This window comes from Triturus cristatus, chromosome 8 (genome assembly GCF_964204655.1).
Source record: "Triturus cristatus chromosome 8, aTriCri1.1, whole genome shotgun sequence".
Taxonomy (NCBI): Eukaryota; Metazoa; Chordata; class Amphibia; order Caudata; family Salamandridae; genus Triturus; species Triturus cristatus.
Genome location: NC_140591.1, coordinates 706,949,258 through 706,963,039, shown reverse-complemented (window position 1 = coordinate 706,963,039; position 13,782 = coordinate 706,949,258).

The window sequence follows — 13,782 nt, the reverse complement described above, 5'->3', positions numbered from 1 at the left end:
CAGCTCCCCTTCTTAAAAAAAAAAAAAAAAAAAAAAAGAACGACATCGCCGAGGCCCCACCCCCTCCCAGCAACACTCTGCAAATGCGCCGTGGCGCGTTTTAAGTTGGGGAATTAATTCCCCTTCAATACTGGGGGTCCCTGGGGGCCAACTAGCTCACCAGGTACCTCCAGTAAGCGCCACAGGGCTGCGTTGCAGAGAGGTTGTCCAGGCCATGCCCTTTTTTACACCTCTCTGCAACGCAGCTCTGTGGCACTTACTGGAGGTACCTGATGGGCTAGTTGGACTCCAGGGACCCTCAGGATTCAAGGGGACTTTATCCCCCAACTTAAAATGCACCACGGGGCACGTTTGCACAGTGGTAAACGGAGGGGGTGAGGCCTGAGCTGACATGTGTGCAAACACGCCCTGTGGTGCGTTTTAAGTTGGGGAATTAATTCCCCTTCAATCCTGAGGGCCCTGGGGGCCAACTAGCCCACCAGGTATCTCCAGTAAGCCCCACAGGCCTACGTTTCAGAGAGGCGGTCCAGGCCACGCCCCTTTTTACACCTCTCTGCAACGTAGCTCTGTGGCACTTACTGGAGGTACCTCGTGGGCTAGTTGGACCCCAGGGACCCTCAGGATTCAAGGGGACTTTATCCCCCAACTTAAAACGCACTATGGGGCACGTTTGCACAGTGGTGAAGGGAGGGGGCGGGGCCTAAGGTGACAGGTGAGCAAACACGCCCTGTGGCGCGTTTTAAGTTGGGGAATTAAACCATAGGTTTTAGGGAAAGTTATAGTTAGTTGGAAATTTCACTAATACAAAACCATAGTAATGTCACTGACCATGTAATCAGTGATGTAATATGTGATGTCATCAGCAGTGCATTGCGGGGCGTGAGATATAGTTAGCTGAACTAACTATAACGTGGGAATTTCTATGGTTTTGTACGCGTGAAATTTCCAACTAACTATAACTTTCCCTAAAACCTATGGTTTTTTCAGTGAATATGTAAATACATACATGCATACATGATTGGGGGTTTGGAGATTTTTAGCAGGTTTTCACAAGTGACAGAGCACATTTCTCAATTTCTGATATCTGCATGCTTTGCTGATGACTGTTATGTCATAAAGTATGTGCTGATCTCACAGGCCCTGAAATCCTTTTCTCTTTAGGTGATTTTAATGGGATGCACTGTTAATTTTACTTTGTTATGTTTCTACACTGCAGAATATGGTATATGTTTGTGATGTATTTGCTCCAAATCTGAGTTTTTTGACATACCATGCTACACTGAAACTCAAATTTATTCTGCACAGGGATTTTATCTGGGTAGATCAAGGAAGCCGAAATTGCCTACAGCTTCTTCCTTCTCAAAGTCTGTGCCTTCATGGTTATTATCTTGACATATTTCAGTAATGATAGGGTACTAATGTTATGATGTATTCTGCTATTCCTATTCCTGCATCTTCATCCTCTGCTTCTTTAAACACTATATCCTCTGCAAATGAATGGCTTAAGCATGATCCACCTTCCCCTGAGAAGCTATTGTCACCTATTTCTCTAGAAATAATATTTACTGAAATAAGAGCTTTAAGGCCTTTCGTTGAAGAAACCAGCAAACGCATCCAGCATTTAGATGATAAGAGGTCATTTATTGAACCAAGAGTTTCTTCGGATGAGCAGAGAGTCATTGACATCCCAGATGAAACTGATAAAATTGAATTTTTGGATAAGGAGATACTTCTTTTAAAACAACAATAGGAGGATTAAGAAAAGAGAAATAGACACAATAACCTTCAAATATATGGTCTTCTAGAAGGAACTGAAGGTAAAGATCCAGTCTCTTTCTTCACTACTTGCTATCACAATTACTGGATTTGCCACTGTCTACATTCTTGAATAGTCAGATAGTGAGCAGGTTTGGATAACACTCATCTTCCACTTCCTCTCTCACTAAACCTAGGGGAGTTAATCTCCTATTTCTGGAGTTCACAGATCTCCTTAAAGTTCCTAATGCTGCACAATCCATAAGCAGTAACATTGGTTAGGTAACAAGATTTTTATCACTCAAGATATTTCTAAAGCTACTGATAATAGGCTTAAGGATCGCCTTGATCTTCTTCCTGCTCTTGGATCTTTGTGAGCTTGCTATTGTTCACCCATGCTTGTTCAGAGTGATTTATCAAGACAAAATGATTATGTATGGTAACCCTGTAAATTTCAGCAAACTTCTACAAGCTTACATGATTGATAACATGGATATAGCTGGTCCTTTTAAATATTAATACCTGTGGTTATTATGACTTTTAACATGGTTGTTTATTTACCTTGATTTTAAGATTCAAATGGTTACTTTGTGTCATTATTATTTGTCTTTCACTGTTCTCAACGTATTATTGTTGTATATGAACTCTATTTTTTTTTTACTTTCTGGACTGTCTTATTTATTTGTCTTTGTCTTGTCAAATATATGTCATTATGTTCCGTTATCGGTGCGACTTGCTCTCTGGATGTGCCGTCTTCAATATGTGCTGCCACAAGCCCCGTTTCCTTCTAAGTCGACTCACCAAAATATGATATTTCAGTTGTCACTTGTTTGACATGTACTGATGTTCTTCTCTATATCTTATTTCCTTTAGTCTCTTTTCCTTCCATCATCTTTGTATTCCTTCCTTTTGGTTTCTGTTCCTCATGACATCTCTTTCTCTTTTGATAGTTTCTTCAATGGATTGTTTGTTTCTGCTACATTATTTTGTTCAAGTCTTTCTTATTTGGAGACCACTCAAGCAATATATTTCTCATTCTAAAACATAATTCAGAGTACTTTCATTGAATGCTAAATATTTTAGCACTCTAATTTGATTCTGCTGCAAGAAACTCACCTGATTGAACTTGAAGCTTATAAACTTAAACATTGTTGGGTAGGGACTGTTTTGGTATCCACAACTAATTTAAATAATGGTTTTATTGTACTGTGCAGGGAAAAAATGATTTCATGGTAATTTCTCGTGAGAAAGAATAACAATGAAGGTAGATGGATTACTGTAAAACTTATTTTTAATAAATTCCTGATAACAGTATTTAATGTTTATGGTCATACACAAATGGACTATCATTTTTGGTCTGATGTTCTTAAACAATGTCTTCAATATGATGATACTTATTTTATTTTAGGTGGTGATTGGAATCAGATTATGGATCCCTTACTTGACAGGCAGTCCTTCACTAGTTTTCATCCTCACAAAATGCATAAACAATTCCATTCCACTATTTCCCAAAGGGCCCTGATTGATTCCTAGAGATTTTGTAATCTCATGTCAAGAGAATACACATTTTACTCTCCTGCTCATGGATCACTCACTGGATTAGGAAATATGGGCCAGATGTAGGTAACTTCCATTTAGCGAGTCCTTAATAGTGATTATTACCGAATCGCTATTAATGACTCACTAAATGGAATGCAGGTAGGAATTGCGAAAATATTAGCGATTCCTTAACATTCCTTAATAACGAATCAGTAATTCTGATTCGTTATTAAGGAATACCAGGCCATTCATTCCTATGGGCTAGGAGGCCCACAGGAATGAATGGGAAGAGATTCATTATTAGCGATTTGGTATTATCGAATCGTTAATAGCGGGAGCTATTTCAAGGGTGCCAGGGTGTCCAAAGGACACCCTGTTGCACCCCTGAAATGTGCATGTGTGCACATGTGGCACACATACATGCCCTAAGGGCATGGATGTGTGCCACATGGCACATTAAAAAAAAAAAGTGCTTTTTGTAGGAAAATAGCTACTTACCACCAACTTGAAGTTGGTGGTAAATAGCGATTCCTTAAGGCTGAGGTGCACTGTTTTCAGTGCTAAGTACGTTGCATTTAAGGAATCTGTATTTCCGATTCCTTAAATGCAAGAGCAAAATAAGGAATCGCTATTTTGCGATTCCTTATTTTGCATGTAGGTTTAAAGTCACCTACATCGCACATGGCCGGTAACACAGAAATGTAACGAATTTCGGCGTTACCGACCGGTATTTAGCCACCTACATCCGACCCTATGTTTTTTTAGCAAACAACTAACCCAATTAATTGTGTATACTACTATTGGTCCCATTTTGCTTTCTGATCATGCACCGGTGGTTACTGATATGGACTTGGTCCCTTACTGTTACAAAATCGAATTGATGAAGATTTGTTTTAGATATATCAATATATTGTTTCCTGTAAACAAATGGTAACATGAAGAGACAGGAGGGTACAAGGAGAAATAAGATCATATGCACAATACATAATGAATTGTTGTTGGCCATGTGAGGCAGTAGATGCAGATAAATAAAGCACCACAACATATTAGCTGATATCATGAAAGGAGGTCCATGTGCTGCATATTTTCAAGTATTTCTACTTGCAACACCTCCACTTATAGATCATGTGTTTGGCTGCATCAAAGTAGGGCATATCCGTAAGCCATTTGTCAATCAATGGTTGTAGTATTTGCTTTCAATGTCTGGAAATGTCATGTTTAGCAAACAAGAAGCCAATACCTGTCAATGTCCATCAAGCCCTGGTAGAGGTCTTCCCGTTCATTATGCCCAATATTGCCATCCTTGAGTCAGATATCCTGAGCATCTGAAATTATTGTGCAATGTGATTGTCGGATCACTGCCAATATGTCAGTATGTGGCCGCAGTGCCATATCATGTGGTAAAAGGAGGCCTTTGGGGGTCTGCATCCCTAGCAGTTTAAAGCTCTTAGTTTGCCCATTTTCAGTAGTCTAGCGGTACAGTATTAACTCCTTTGTAGGTAATTAAATTGTATTGCCCCAAGAATCAATGGGATGGCCAACGTGAGAGCTGCTTCTTGAGCCAGTCATCGTCATCCAGTCGTAATCCCATGAAATGTTCACCCTACCCATCAGGTCCGCTAACTTCCAGAGTAGGGATTTATAAAGCCTGGTTATGATCCTTTGGCCTGGAGTGTCCAAAAATAATGTTGCCTCTGTTTGGGTTGTAGTCTGGGAGTTCTACTAGTTTAACTCTGTGAGCTGTTAATGCATGTCGCAGTTGAAGATATTGGAAGAACTGGGAATTGTGTAAACAGATATCAGTGATGAGCTTTGCATATGATTTGATATGAGAACTAGTCCACACATCACTCAGGGTGGCGATACTTATGCAGTCCCATCTACAGAAGAGAGTTAGCAGCATTGATTGGGACAGCTTTGAACCATGAAACTGGGGTGTCAGGTTTTTCATCTTGTCAGACCAATGAATATATTTCAGTGCTTTGTACCAGCTGTGAAGTGGAAGACGAGTATCATGTGGGAAGGCATGAAGGGGGGTTTCCTGTAATGTAAATTCAGCAGGCCATATCGCTTGAGGGAGCTCAGCGTCCAATCTAAGAGCTAGGTCCAATCTGTCTTTGGGAAAAGAATTTCTGCAGGATGAGCCTGTGTTTAGCCCAGTAGTATGATCTAAGGTCTCGCAGTCCTAGTCCCACTTCAATATGGTCAGTGTGCACTTTGAGTAGGAGACCCTTGGAGTCTTCCTTCCCCATGCATAATTTGTGAGCTTAGTATGAGTAGCTGAGAAGAAGGTTTGGAGAGGGAAGTAGGGATAGTTTTGTAAGACATACAAGAAAAGAGGAAGCATGATCATTTTGTAGAGGGCTACACTCCCAGCCATGGAGAGGGGCAATTTGGACTACATTGCCATGGCCCATCTGCAATCTCACAGCACAGGACCAAGGTTATGTGTCCAGGCCATCCCAGGCCTGATAGTGACCAACATTCCCAAGTTGCGAAGTGATTTTCCTCCATTGTCATGGGGATGTACAGTTCTGGCTGTAGCTCAGTTCTCAATACTTGTGTGATCTAGGACTTGCCCCAGTTGACCTGTAGGCCCGACACATCCCCGTAGATTCAGAGTATCTCTTGCAGTTGTGGCAATGAGGTCTCACAGGACTTAACATGTAGGAGGAGATCATCTGGATATAGAGATACTCTGTTCTCTGACCCATTAGGCTAACAGAACCCCTCAATTGGGGCTTCCGCTCTTATCCAGACTGCCAAAGGCTATATGGCCAAGAAAAACAGAAAGAGAGAGAGGGGGCACCACCGTCTCGCCCCCCTTTTATATTTTGAATGGCACAGATTATACACTGTTAACCCTTATCTGTGCCTTCAGAGCGTGCATAGAGCTGACACATAGGCAAGGAAGTGTGTGCTGAATTTCATTTTACGAAGTGTTGACATAAGAAAGGGCAAGTGAATGGAGAGGAATACCTTTTCGAAATCGATAAGGACTAAAGTTGCAGAGCCCCGTATATCCTCTGAATTGGCAATCATGAAATGTACCTGTTGGAGGCAGTGTTTAGTTCCCAGGCCTGGCATAAAGTTGCTGTGGTCAGTGTGAACTAGTATTTGAATTTTCAATGTCAGGTGTTAGCCAGCACTTTGACCAATATTTTAGGTTACACGTTGTTCAGGGGTATTTGCTTGCAGTAGGAGCAGAAGTCCAGGGATTTGTGTGGTTTCAAGAGCAAAGTGACTGTGGGCAGTTGCAAATCCCAGGTGAAGGTACTGATTTGTACTACTTCCTTGTACCTGTTTAGCAAGTGGGGTGCCAGCACCGAGGCCACTTTCCTTAGGAGTTCCATTGGAATACAGTTCGGTCCCGGAGAGTTCCCAGATGGGGAGGTCATGATGGCTGCCATATCTCCTTAACTGTGAGTGCAGCATCTAGTTTGGTGGTGACCTCAAGAGAAAGCGTGGGTATTGGTATGTCATTGATGATGAAAAGTCTTTCTTCAATCATGAGGGGCTTGGTAGAAGCAACAATAGTATTGAGCGAAGGCGGATGCAATCTCGTAGGAGTCTGTAAACACCTCTTCATTATCTGACAATGTCACTAAAGAAATCTGTATGAGGCATCTTTATTGGCCAACCAATATGTAAGCTTTCTTGTTATGCTAACTTGCATGTATATGTGGTATTGGGATAGAGTTCAGATGGCACTCATTGTATCTGGTAGCAGCTGTCTCAGTTTCAGCTCTAGGAGGGTTAGGTCCATGTGTTAGTCTGTGGAAATATTGGAAGGGAGTCATTGCTGGAGCTGGAGGAGGGATAACTCCATTTCATCAGGCTCCACCCTTTGGTCCAGCTCCCACCTGTACCCAAGAATGAGCACTTGATACTCATCAGGTGGATCTCTTGTAGTAGGAGGATGTAACATATGTGGCATTTAACAATTACCATAATGCATTACAGCACATTGTTTGTGTTTTTCCAAGAGCCTGTTCACATTCCATGTCATGGCTCTGTGCGTACTATGTGGGGTAATGGTTTTCTGACTCACAACGCATGTGGGTCAAGAAGTGTCAGTGTTTAGGTTGCCATATCTGTTTCTGGTAACCTAATGAGTAGGGGTGGATGCTAAACTCCGCTCTGACGGCGGAGTTCACAGAATTTTGTCACCCTGCACTCCTCTTGGAGCATGGAGTTCAGAAAAAACTCCACCAACCGCTGGATGGCAGAGTTTATTGACGCTCATCCTTAGTATTGAGCAATGGCAATATTTTCCATGCTAGCAGCCATTTGTTTTGCCCCTTGGGTTCATGGAAGATAATTACATCAATATTTCCCAGGGACCTTTGTGAACACAAATATAGATTCAAGGTTCTGCACCGAAGGGCGACAATTCAAGTGCTGAAGGAGCAATAGACAAGAAATGCCATTTGTACAGCCATTCTCTAAAGTAAGGTTTAAAATGCAAACCTCCTTCACAAAACATTTGGAATCATACAGCATGCTTCAGACAGTTCAGTGACTGAAAATCCAATGTGTGTAGTGTATTTTCCTCACCCCACTCTTTACAACCAGGTCAGCCCTCCCAGGACTGCTCGGAGCTGTTCAAAGGATAGAAGTTTCTTGGACGGCAGACCTGGTGCTCTGCTATATGATGCATTACTGTAGAAGGTGAGCTGCACTCTGCATGGATAGTGCCTTTTCCTCACTTGCTCAGCTACATGATGGATTATGGTAGATGGTTTGCTTTTCTCTGCAGTCATTAAGAGCAGTAGTAAAGTTGCATCTCAGCAATGAGGTGCACAGTGTTCACCAGCACCGGCAAACTGGCAAGGAAGCCTGAGGGCGTAACAGGGAGCACAGGAAAATACTACCCTGGCAGAGTGGTCAAGCATCATAGCTTACAAATAGCGAGTACAGTGAAATGAAACAATCTTGTGTACTAACGTTCTCTTAGACATCTACGTAACGACGCCTGATGAACTATGCCACACATCCAAATGCATGGTGGAAGAAAGACTTCGACAATATGGTAAGGAACGCAAAACCAGGGTCTTGTTAATTCCGGAGTTTACATTTTATTTTAGTGCATATTAGACATATGTATTTATTAATAAGAAATATCCATATTTTTATATACTTCAAATTGCAATACGAGGTATTAGAGTGCGCTGAACTCTGCAGAATCTCACAGAGTTTTTATGTAACTCTGTGGAATTCCATGGAGTAAAACTCAGTGAATTCCTCCAAACCTATTAACGAGCCTGAACGGAGCCTTTTCTGACCTCCCTCCCACCCTATACTTCTGGGACTGAAACCTCCGTCATGCTAACAATTCCCAAAAATAATATCTTATGCAAACTTAACTTAAGAAAACGGCTTAACCTGGATGCAATTGCACTAGCTCTCTACACTCATGAAAGCCCCATAAGTGCATTTGCAGTTGTGGAGTGTCACTACTCTGACAGACCGGAGCATTGCTTGAGTCATTACACTCATTACCCATGAAAGTTTGGCATCAATAGGCTTAAATCATTCATTGCTGTGCCCCAACATCCGAGGGGATGGGGCCACCTCGCGCCGACACTCCGGTTGGCCAGCAACATCTGCCCAATCTCGATGGGTGAATTCAATATACTCTGATGCTAAGGAGTAATCCACTCTGCCACTGTGTGTCCTCCTGTTGGATGTCAAAGTCATCCACCCCCATGCGTCCTCCCACCACTTTGAGGGGGACGTCTCATTAGGGGTCTGAAGGCTCCCTGGCCCATAGCGTCACACACCACAGCTGCGGTGGCCACTCCTCAGTCAAGGCCCAAGCTTCTTCTGCCATTTCAAAAAAGTGGGATTTGCTCTGGTGGATAGCCTTATGCATAGCAGGAGATAGAAGCATATAGGTAATGCGCAGTGCCCTCTTTTCTGCCTTGACTGTAGAAAAGGTTTCTTTTGGTGCTGGCTCTGGTAGTATAATTGACAAAGACCATGATTAAGTTAGATTGCAGAGAGACTGATTGTTGGGACCGGGCTGCCCGGAGTATGGTGTCCCTGCTGAGGTAGTTAAGCAGTTGAAGTATTACTGGGCAAGTTGGGGCTCCAAGAGTGTTTTCTTGTTTAGTGTCCTATGTGTACTCTTGATGATGAAACACTGAGACAGTTCCTGCGAGGGGAGCCAAGTTTTAAACCAGTAAAGGGAAAATGTTTTGGGGTGGGTTACCTCCACTCCCTCTAGGACTCCCACCAGGTGCAGGTTTTTGCCGATGTGACCAACCGTTGGCGTCCTCAGCTTGCCTCTCCAGCTGCAGTGCAACTTCTCAGAGTTCAGTAAAGTCACTTTTGAGGGAGTGGAGATCATTCTTCCCTTGAGGAAAGTCATGTTTCAACTTCAGTTTGTGTGGTACACCACCTTCCGAAGGTCCTGGCCCAGGAGTCAAATCTCAGACCCCACGCTCTTTATTTTGGTCTCCAATGTATCCCTGGAGTCTTTGATTGCCTGAAAGATTATAGATTGAAGTGGTGGGTCCCCCACTGGGCGCTCGAGGCCACATCTGCACCCCTTTTTAGCACAAGTAAAAAAATGGGAAAGTGAACCAAAAAAACAATGTTAAAATTCAAATAATTGAAAAAGTTCATACCACAAGCCAATAGTCTGAAGCATGGGTCCAAACAATGTCCTAAAGCCCTAAATCAAAGTGCAGCAACAAACAATAATCAACATTGTTAAAAAAAAAAGAAAAGTCACTACCCTAATGCAACATGGTCCTTTCATCACTTTCATGAGTTGGGATCAATAATTCCTTCAGGTCAGAGTTGAAAGTGACCTCAACCACTACCTCTGGCACACATTTCAGCATACTGGCTAAAGCCAGACACCTCGTGAGTGTTGGTTCAAACAGGGTCATGTGAAGGGCCAGTTATACAGGAGGAAGATAGTTTGATGGAGTAGAGGAATGGGTTAGTCTCAGGGAAGACATAGCAGCAGTCCATTAGGATAGCAAGTAGGATATTTGGTGGGGTGGGCAGCCTGGGCATCAGTCAAGTCCTTAAATCCACACTCAATCATTGTAAACCTATTTTATAGGAACTGCAAAATCACTGTCTGCATCCTCTAGTTTTTTATGCTCTCCTGCAATGCCTCTGGGGACACACATGAATGGGAACATAGAAGAGGCAAAAGAGATGGCTCAGGGTGTCTCGTTCAAAATTACATCCTCAGCCTCTGCTGGACCTATGGACAGACACCCTCTGTGGTACAAGGAGCTCAACGAGAGGCAGCCGATGACCTGAAGGTTGTAGGGGCCTTTTTAGTGGTTGGCAAGGGGTCATCTGGCTGATTGATCGAAGGGCCTGCTATTCGGACATTAAAAGTCAAGATAGGCAATAGTATTTTATCAACAACCAATAGTTCTAAGAACAGCAACTTTATTCCCTTGCTCCATTTCAAGGTGGGTGTTTAACAAGCATCACTGGTTAGTGGCTCACTTAGGGCAACAATAAGTGTGCTACAATACATTCTTATCCCCCTACTACATTCTGAGTAAAGTTTCCAGATGTCACATGTTGCACAGATGAAGCACAAATTATGATAACTTCTCTTACTGAATCCATGTCACTTTAACATTCTCTTATGATAGCACACACAGATGTAGGCACAACCCAGAAGCAATTTTGGAGCAAGTTAAGTGTGCTCTATTTTCATGACGTAACATATTTAAACTAGGGAGATTTAATTAAATCGCAATAAATATGGACGATACTTGCAATATTTATAGGAAAATGTGCATAACCGACAAAATGTGATGTAACAGCATTTTCTACAACCCATTGATGCAAGGGCATACTCCACATATTAAATTCACATGCCATTGTAGTGTTACGCCAAAATATTTTCTGCAAAAACTAGTCTCCACTGAACGAACTTATGTGTCATTTTCAATTACACAAAGTGCCAACACATTTTGATTATATCATGTAATAACATGACATTAGGTCATTAACTGGGAATCTACCCACATAAAGTATTACATTGAAGCTTGCTGACAACATGCATATGACAATAACTAACAGTACAAGACTAAGGGTGTGCGAAATTTGTGTAATTTATTTTTGTTTTGTTACGTGAAATTTTCGGAAAATTACGTGAAATAATGCAAAATGCACGTTCATCGTTTAGCTCTATATTTTAGCATCAAATGCATACTTGAGTATATTTTTAACACAAGCACATATTTAGAGCTAAAATAACTCAATTTTGTCACACACAGTGGTGTAAATTACATGACATGGCATAATGACGTAATCGTGGGAAATTTGTATTACAACACCTAATTACGGCAATGATGCGACTTACACCAACATAATTAATATTTCACCCGACCAATGCAAGTGATGTCACATGACCAGGGCAGGGATACGAAAGCCAACCGGCCCTGGCAATTGAGTCACACTGGCCGCGGAGGGGGGAGGTGTGCGTGAGGAAAACACGGCACCCCCCAGGGTCCAAAAACGGCCCCCACCCTGGAAGCCTACCGTGAAAAGCCCGGTGTCTGCTACAGCCAGTGTACATGACACAGCAATGATAATCATCTACAGAAATGCAAAAAGACAAATGAACTATGCATCACCATGCTGCTACTGCATGTAGGTCTCCAGCTAGTACTGGATTTCTGGCCAGTCCTGCTCAAGGTTCCTTCACCTCAGTGGGCAGATCCGAAAATCTTTGGAATTGGATTTAACTGTGCTTCCTGACTCTTTTGGCCATTGCTCCTATTGCAGTAAATCTCCTAGTGATCTTTGAAATAATTGTTATTTGTGCATTCTTGATCAAGGTTAGTTTTGGAGAATCCTCTCCAAGATGAGCTCAACTTTATCCTGAACGAAGTATGAGACCTTCTCTGACCGCTCCTCAGCCATGTCAAGACTCACTAACTTGGCTCCAAGATGGATGTGGGCTTTATTCTTGGTGAAGGATGGATCGGGAATGACTTATTTGCACTTCTGCTATACAGTGGCTATAAGCTCCTACATGTCGTAGAAAATGGAAATTGGCCTCTGTTTGAAGAGGGATTAGAAATTCCTTGCAGGCAATCATTCACGGTTTTGTAAAGCGCAATACTCACCTGTAACGGTCTCAAGTCACTGGTGGGGGTTGCGCAGCTCCGTTGGGATCATTCGAAGAGCCAGGTCTTGAGATCCTTTCTAAATTGGTGCAGTGTTGGGCTGAAGGGGGAGTTCGTTCCAGATTTTGGCTGCGAGGTAGGAGAAGGATCTTCCACCTGCTCTGGTCTGGTAGAAACGAAGGACGGCAGCTAGGGTGAGGCCCGCTGAGCATAGGTTTCTGTTAGGGGCGTGGAAGGAGATTCAGTCGTTGAGGTATTGGTGTCCAGTGTTGTGGAGGGCTTGGTAGGCATGTGTGAGCAGTTTGAAGGTTATTCTTCTTTCGTCGAGGAGCCAGTGGAGGTCGCTGAGGTGTTGGGTGATGTGGTTGTGTTATGGGATATCGAGAATAAGTCTGACTGCAGCATTCTCGATGGTCTGGAGTTTAGAAAGGTGGAGTGTGTTACTGCATCTGCCTGCAGGGGCATATCTGGTGGCTCCCTTTGACTTCTTCACCCCCTATAAAGGTGCCAAGTTAGGTGTACCAACTGTGCTCTACTTTTATGTGGTGCACATTCAATGCACCACCTGACAGCTTTTTTGTCTCTGTGCCCATATCTACAACACAGCGCAGGAGAAATGACAAATTGCTTCCTCATTTGCCTGAAGCCACACCCCACACGCAAATGAGGGAACTTCCCATTAAGATCAAGCCGGAGCAAAATGTGTACAAGCGCAATTCAAATAGTGCGAAGAGCCAGGAAAGAGCCACAAAAGCATCTGTGACCCCTTCCATAGTACCAAAGTGCAAAAAGTGAATGCACATGACCATTGCACCCCGGGCACTTGCTGTATTAAGGCTCCAGGTGTACTTTTCCTCATTTTTATAAACAGCTTTCTGAATCAGGCTCTCTTGCCTATCGCTTGAGTCTTTTAAAGATGGCTCCATGTGTAGCACTATTCGCTCGATTGAACCAAAGGATAGTATACTTACTCTTACAATGTTACCTGTGATGTGTAACTTGGAGTAAGGAGGCTCAGAATAAACTGAAAGGGAGGAAAGAGTGAAAGCAGGACACACCAGCTGACTTCCCTTCCATGGCTTGTTTCCTGGCCGGTAACAATTTATTGCCAGAAATGAAACAGAAAAGCCCTCATTTCAAGCGATCCAGAAAAAGTTGCCATTCCCCCCCCCCTCCCCCCCTAGAGTTACCGATAGTGGGGTTACTGGTACAGCATAGAGTGGGGGTATAGTATTGTGGACAATCTGCACCCTGTTAGTTGGACACTGATGGCCCACTATGAAATGAACAATTACTTAGCGAATTGGTAATTCTGGGTCCGATTCCCTGAGTAATTCGTCAATTCCCCCAAGGCTTCCAAATTACGATTTTG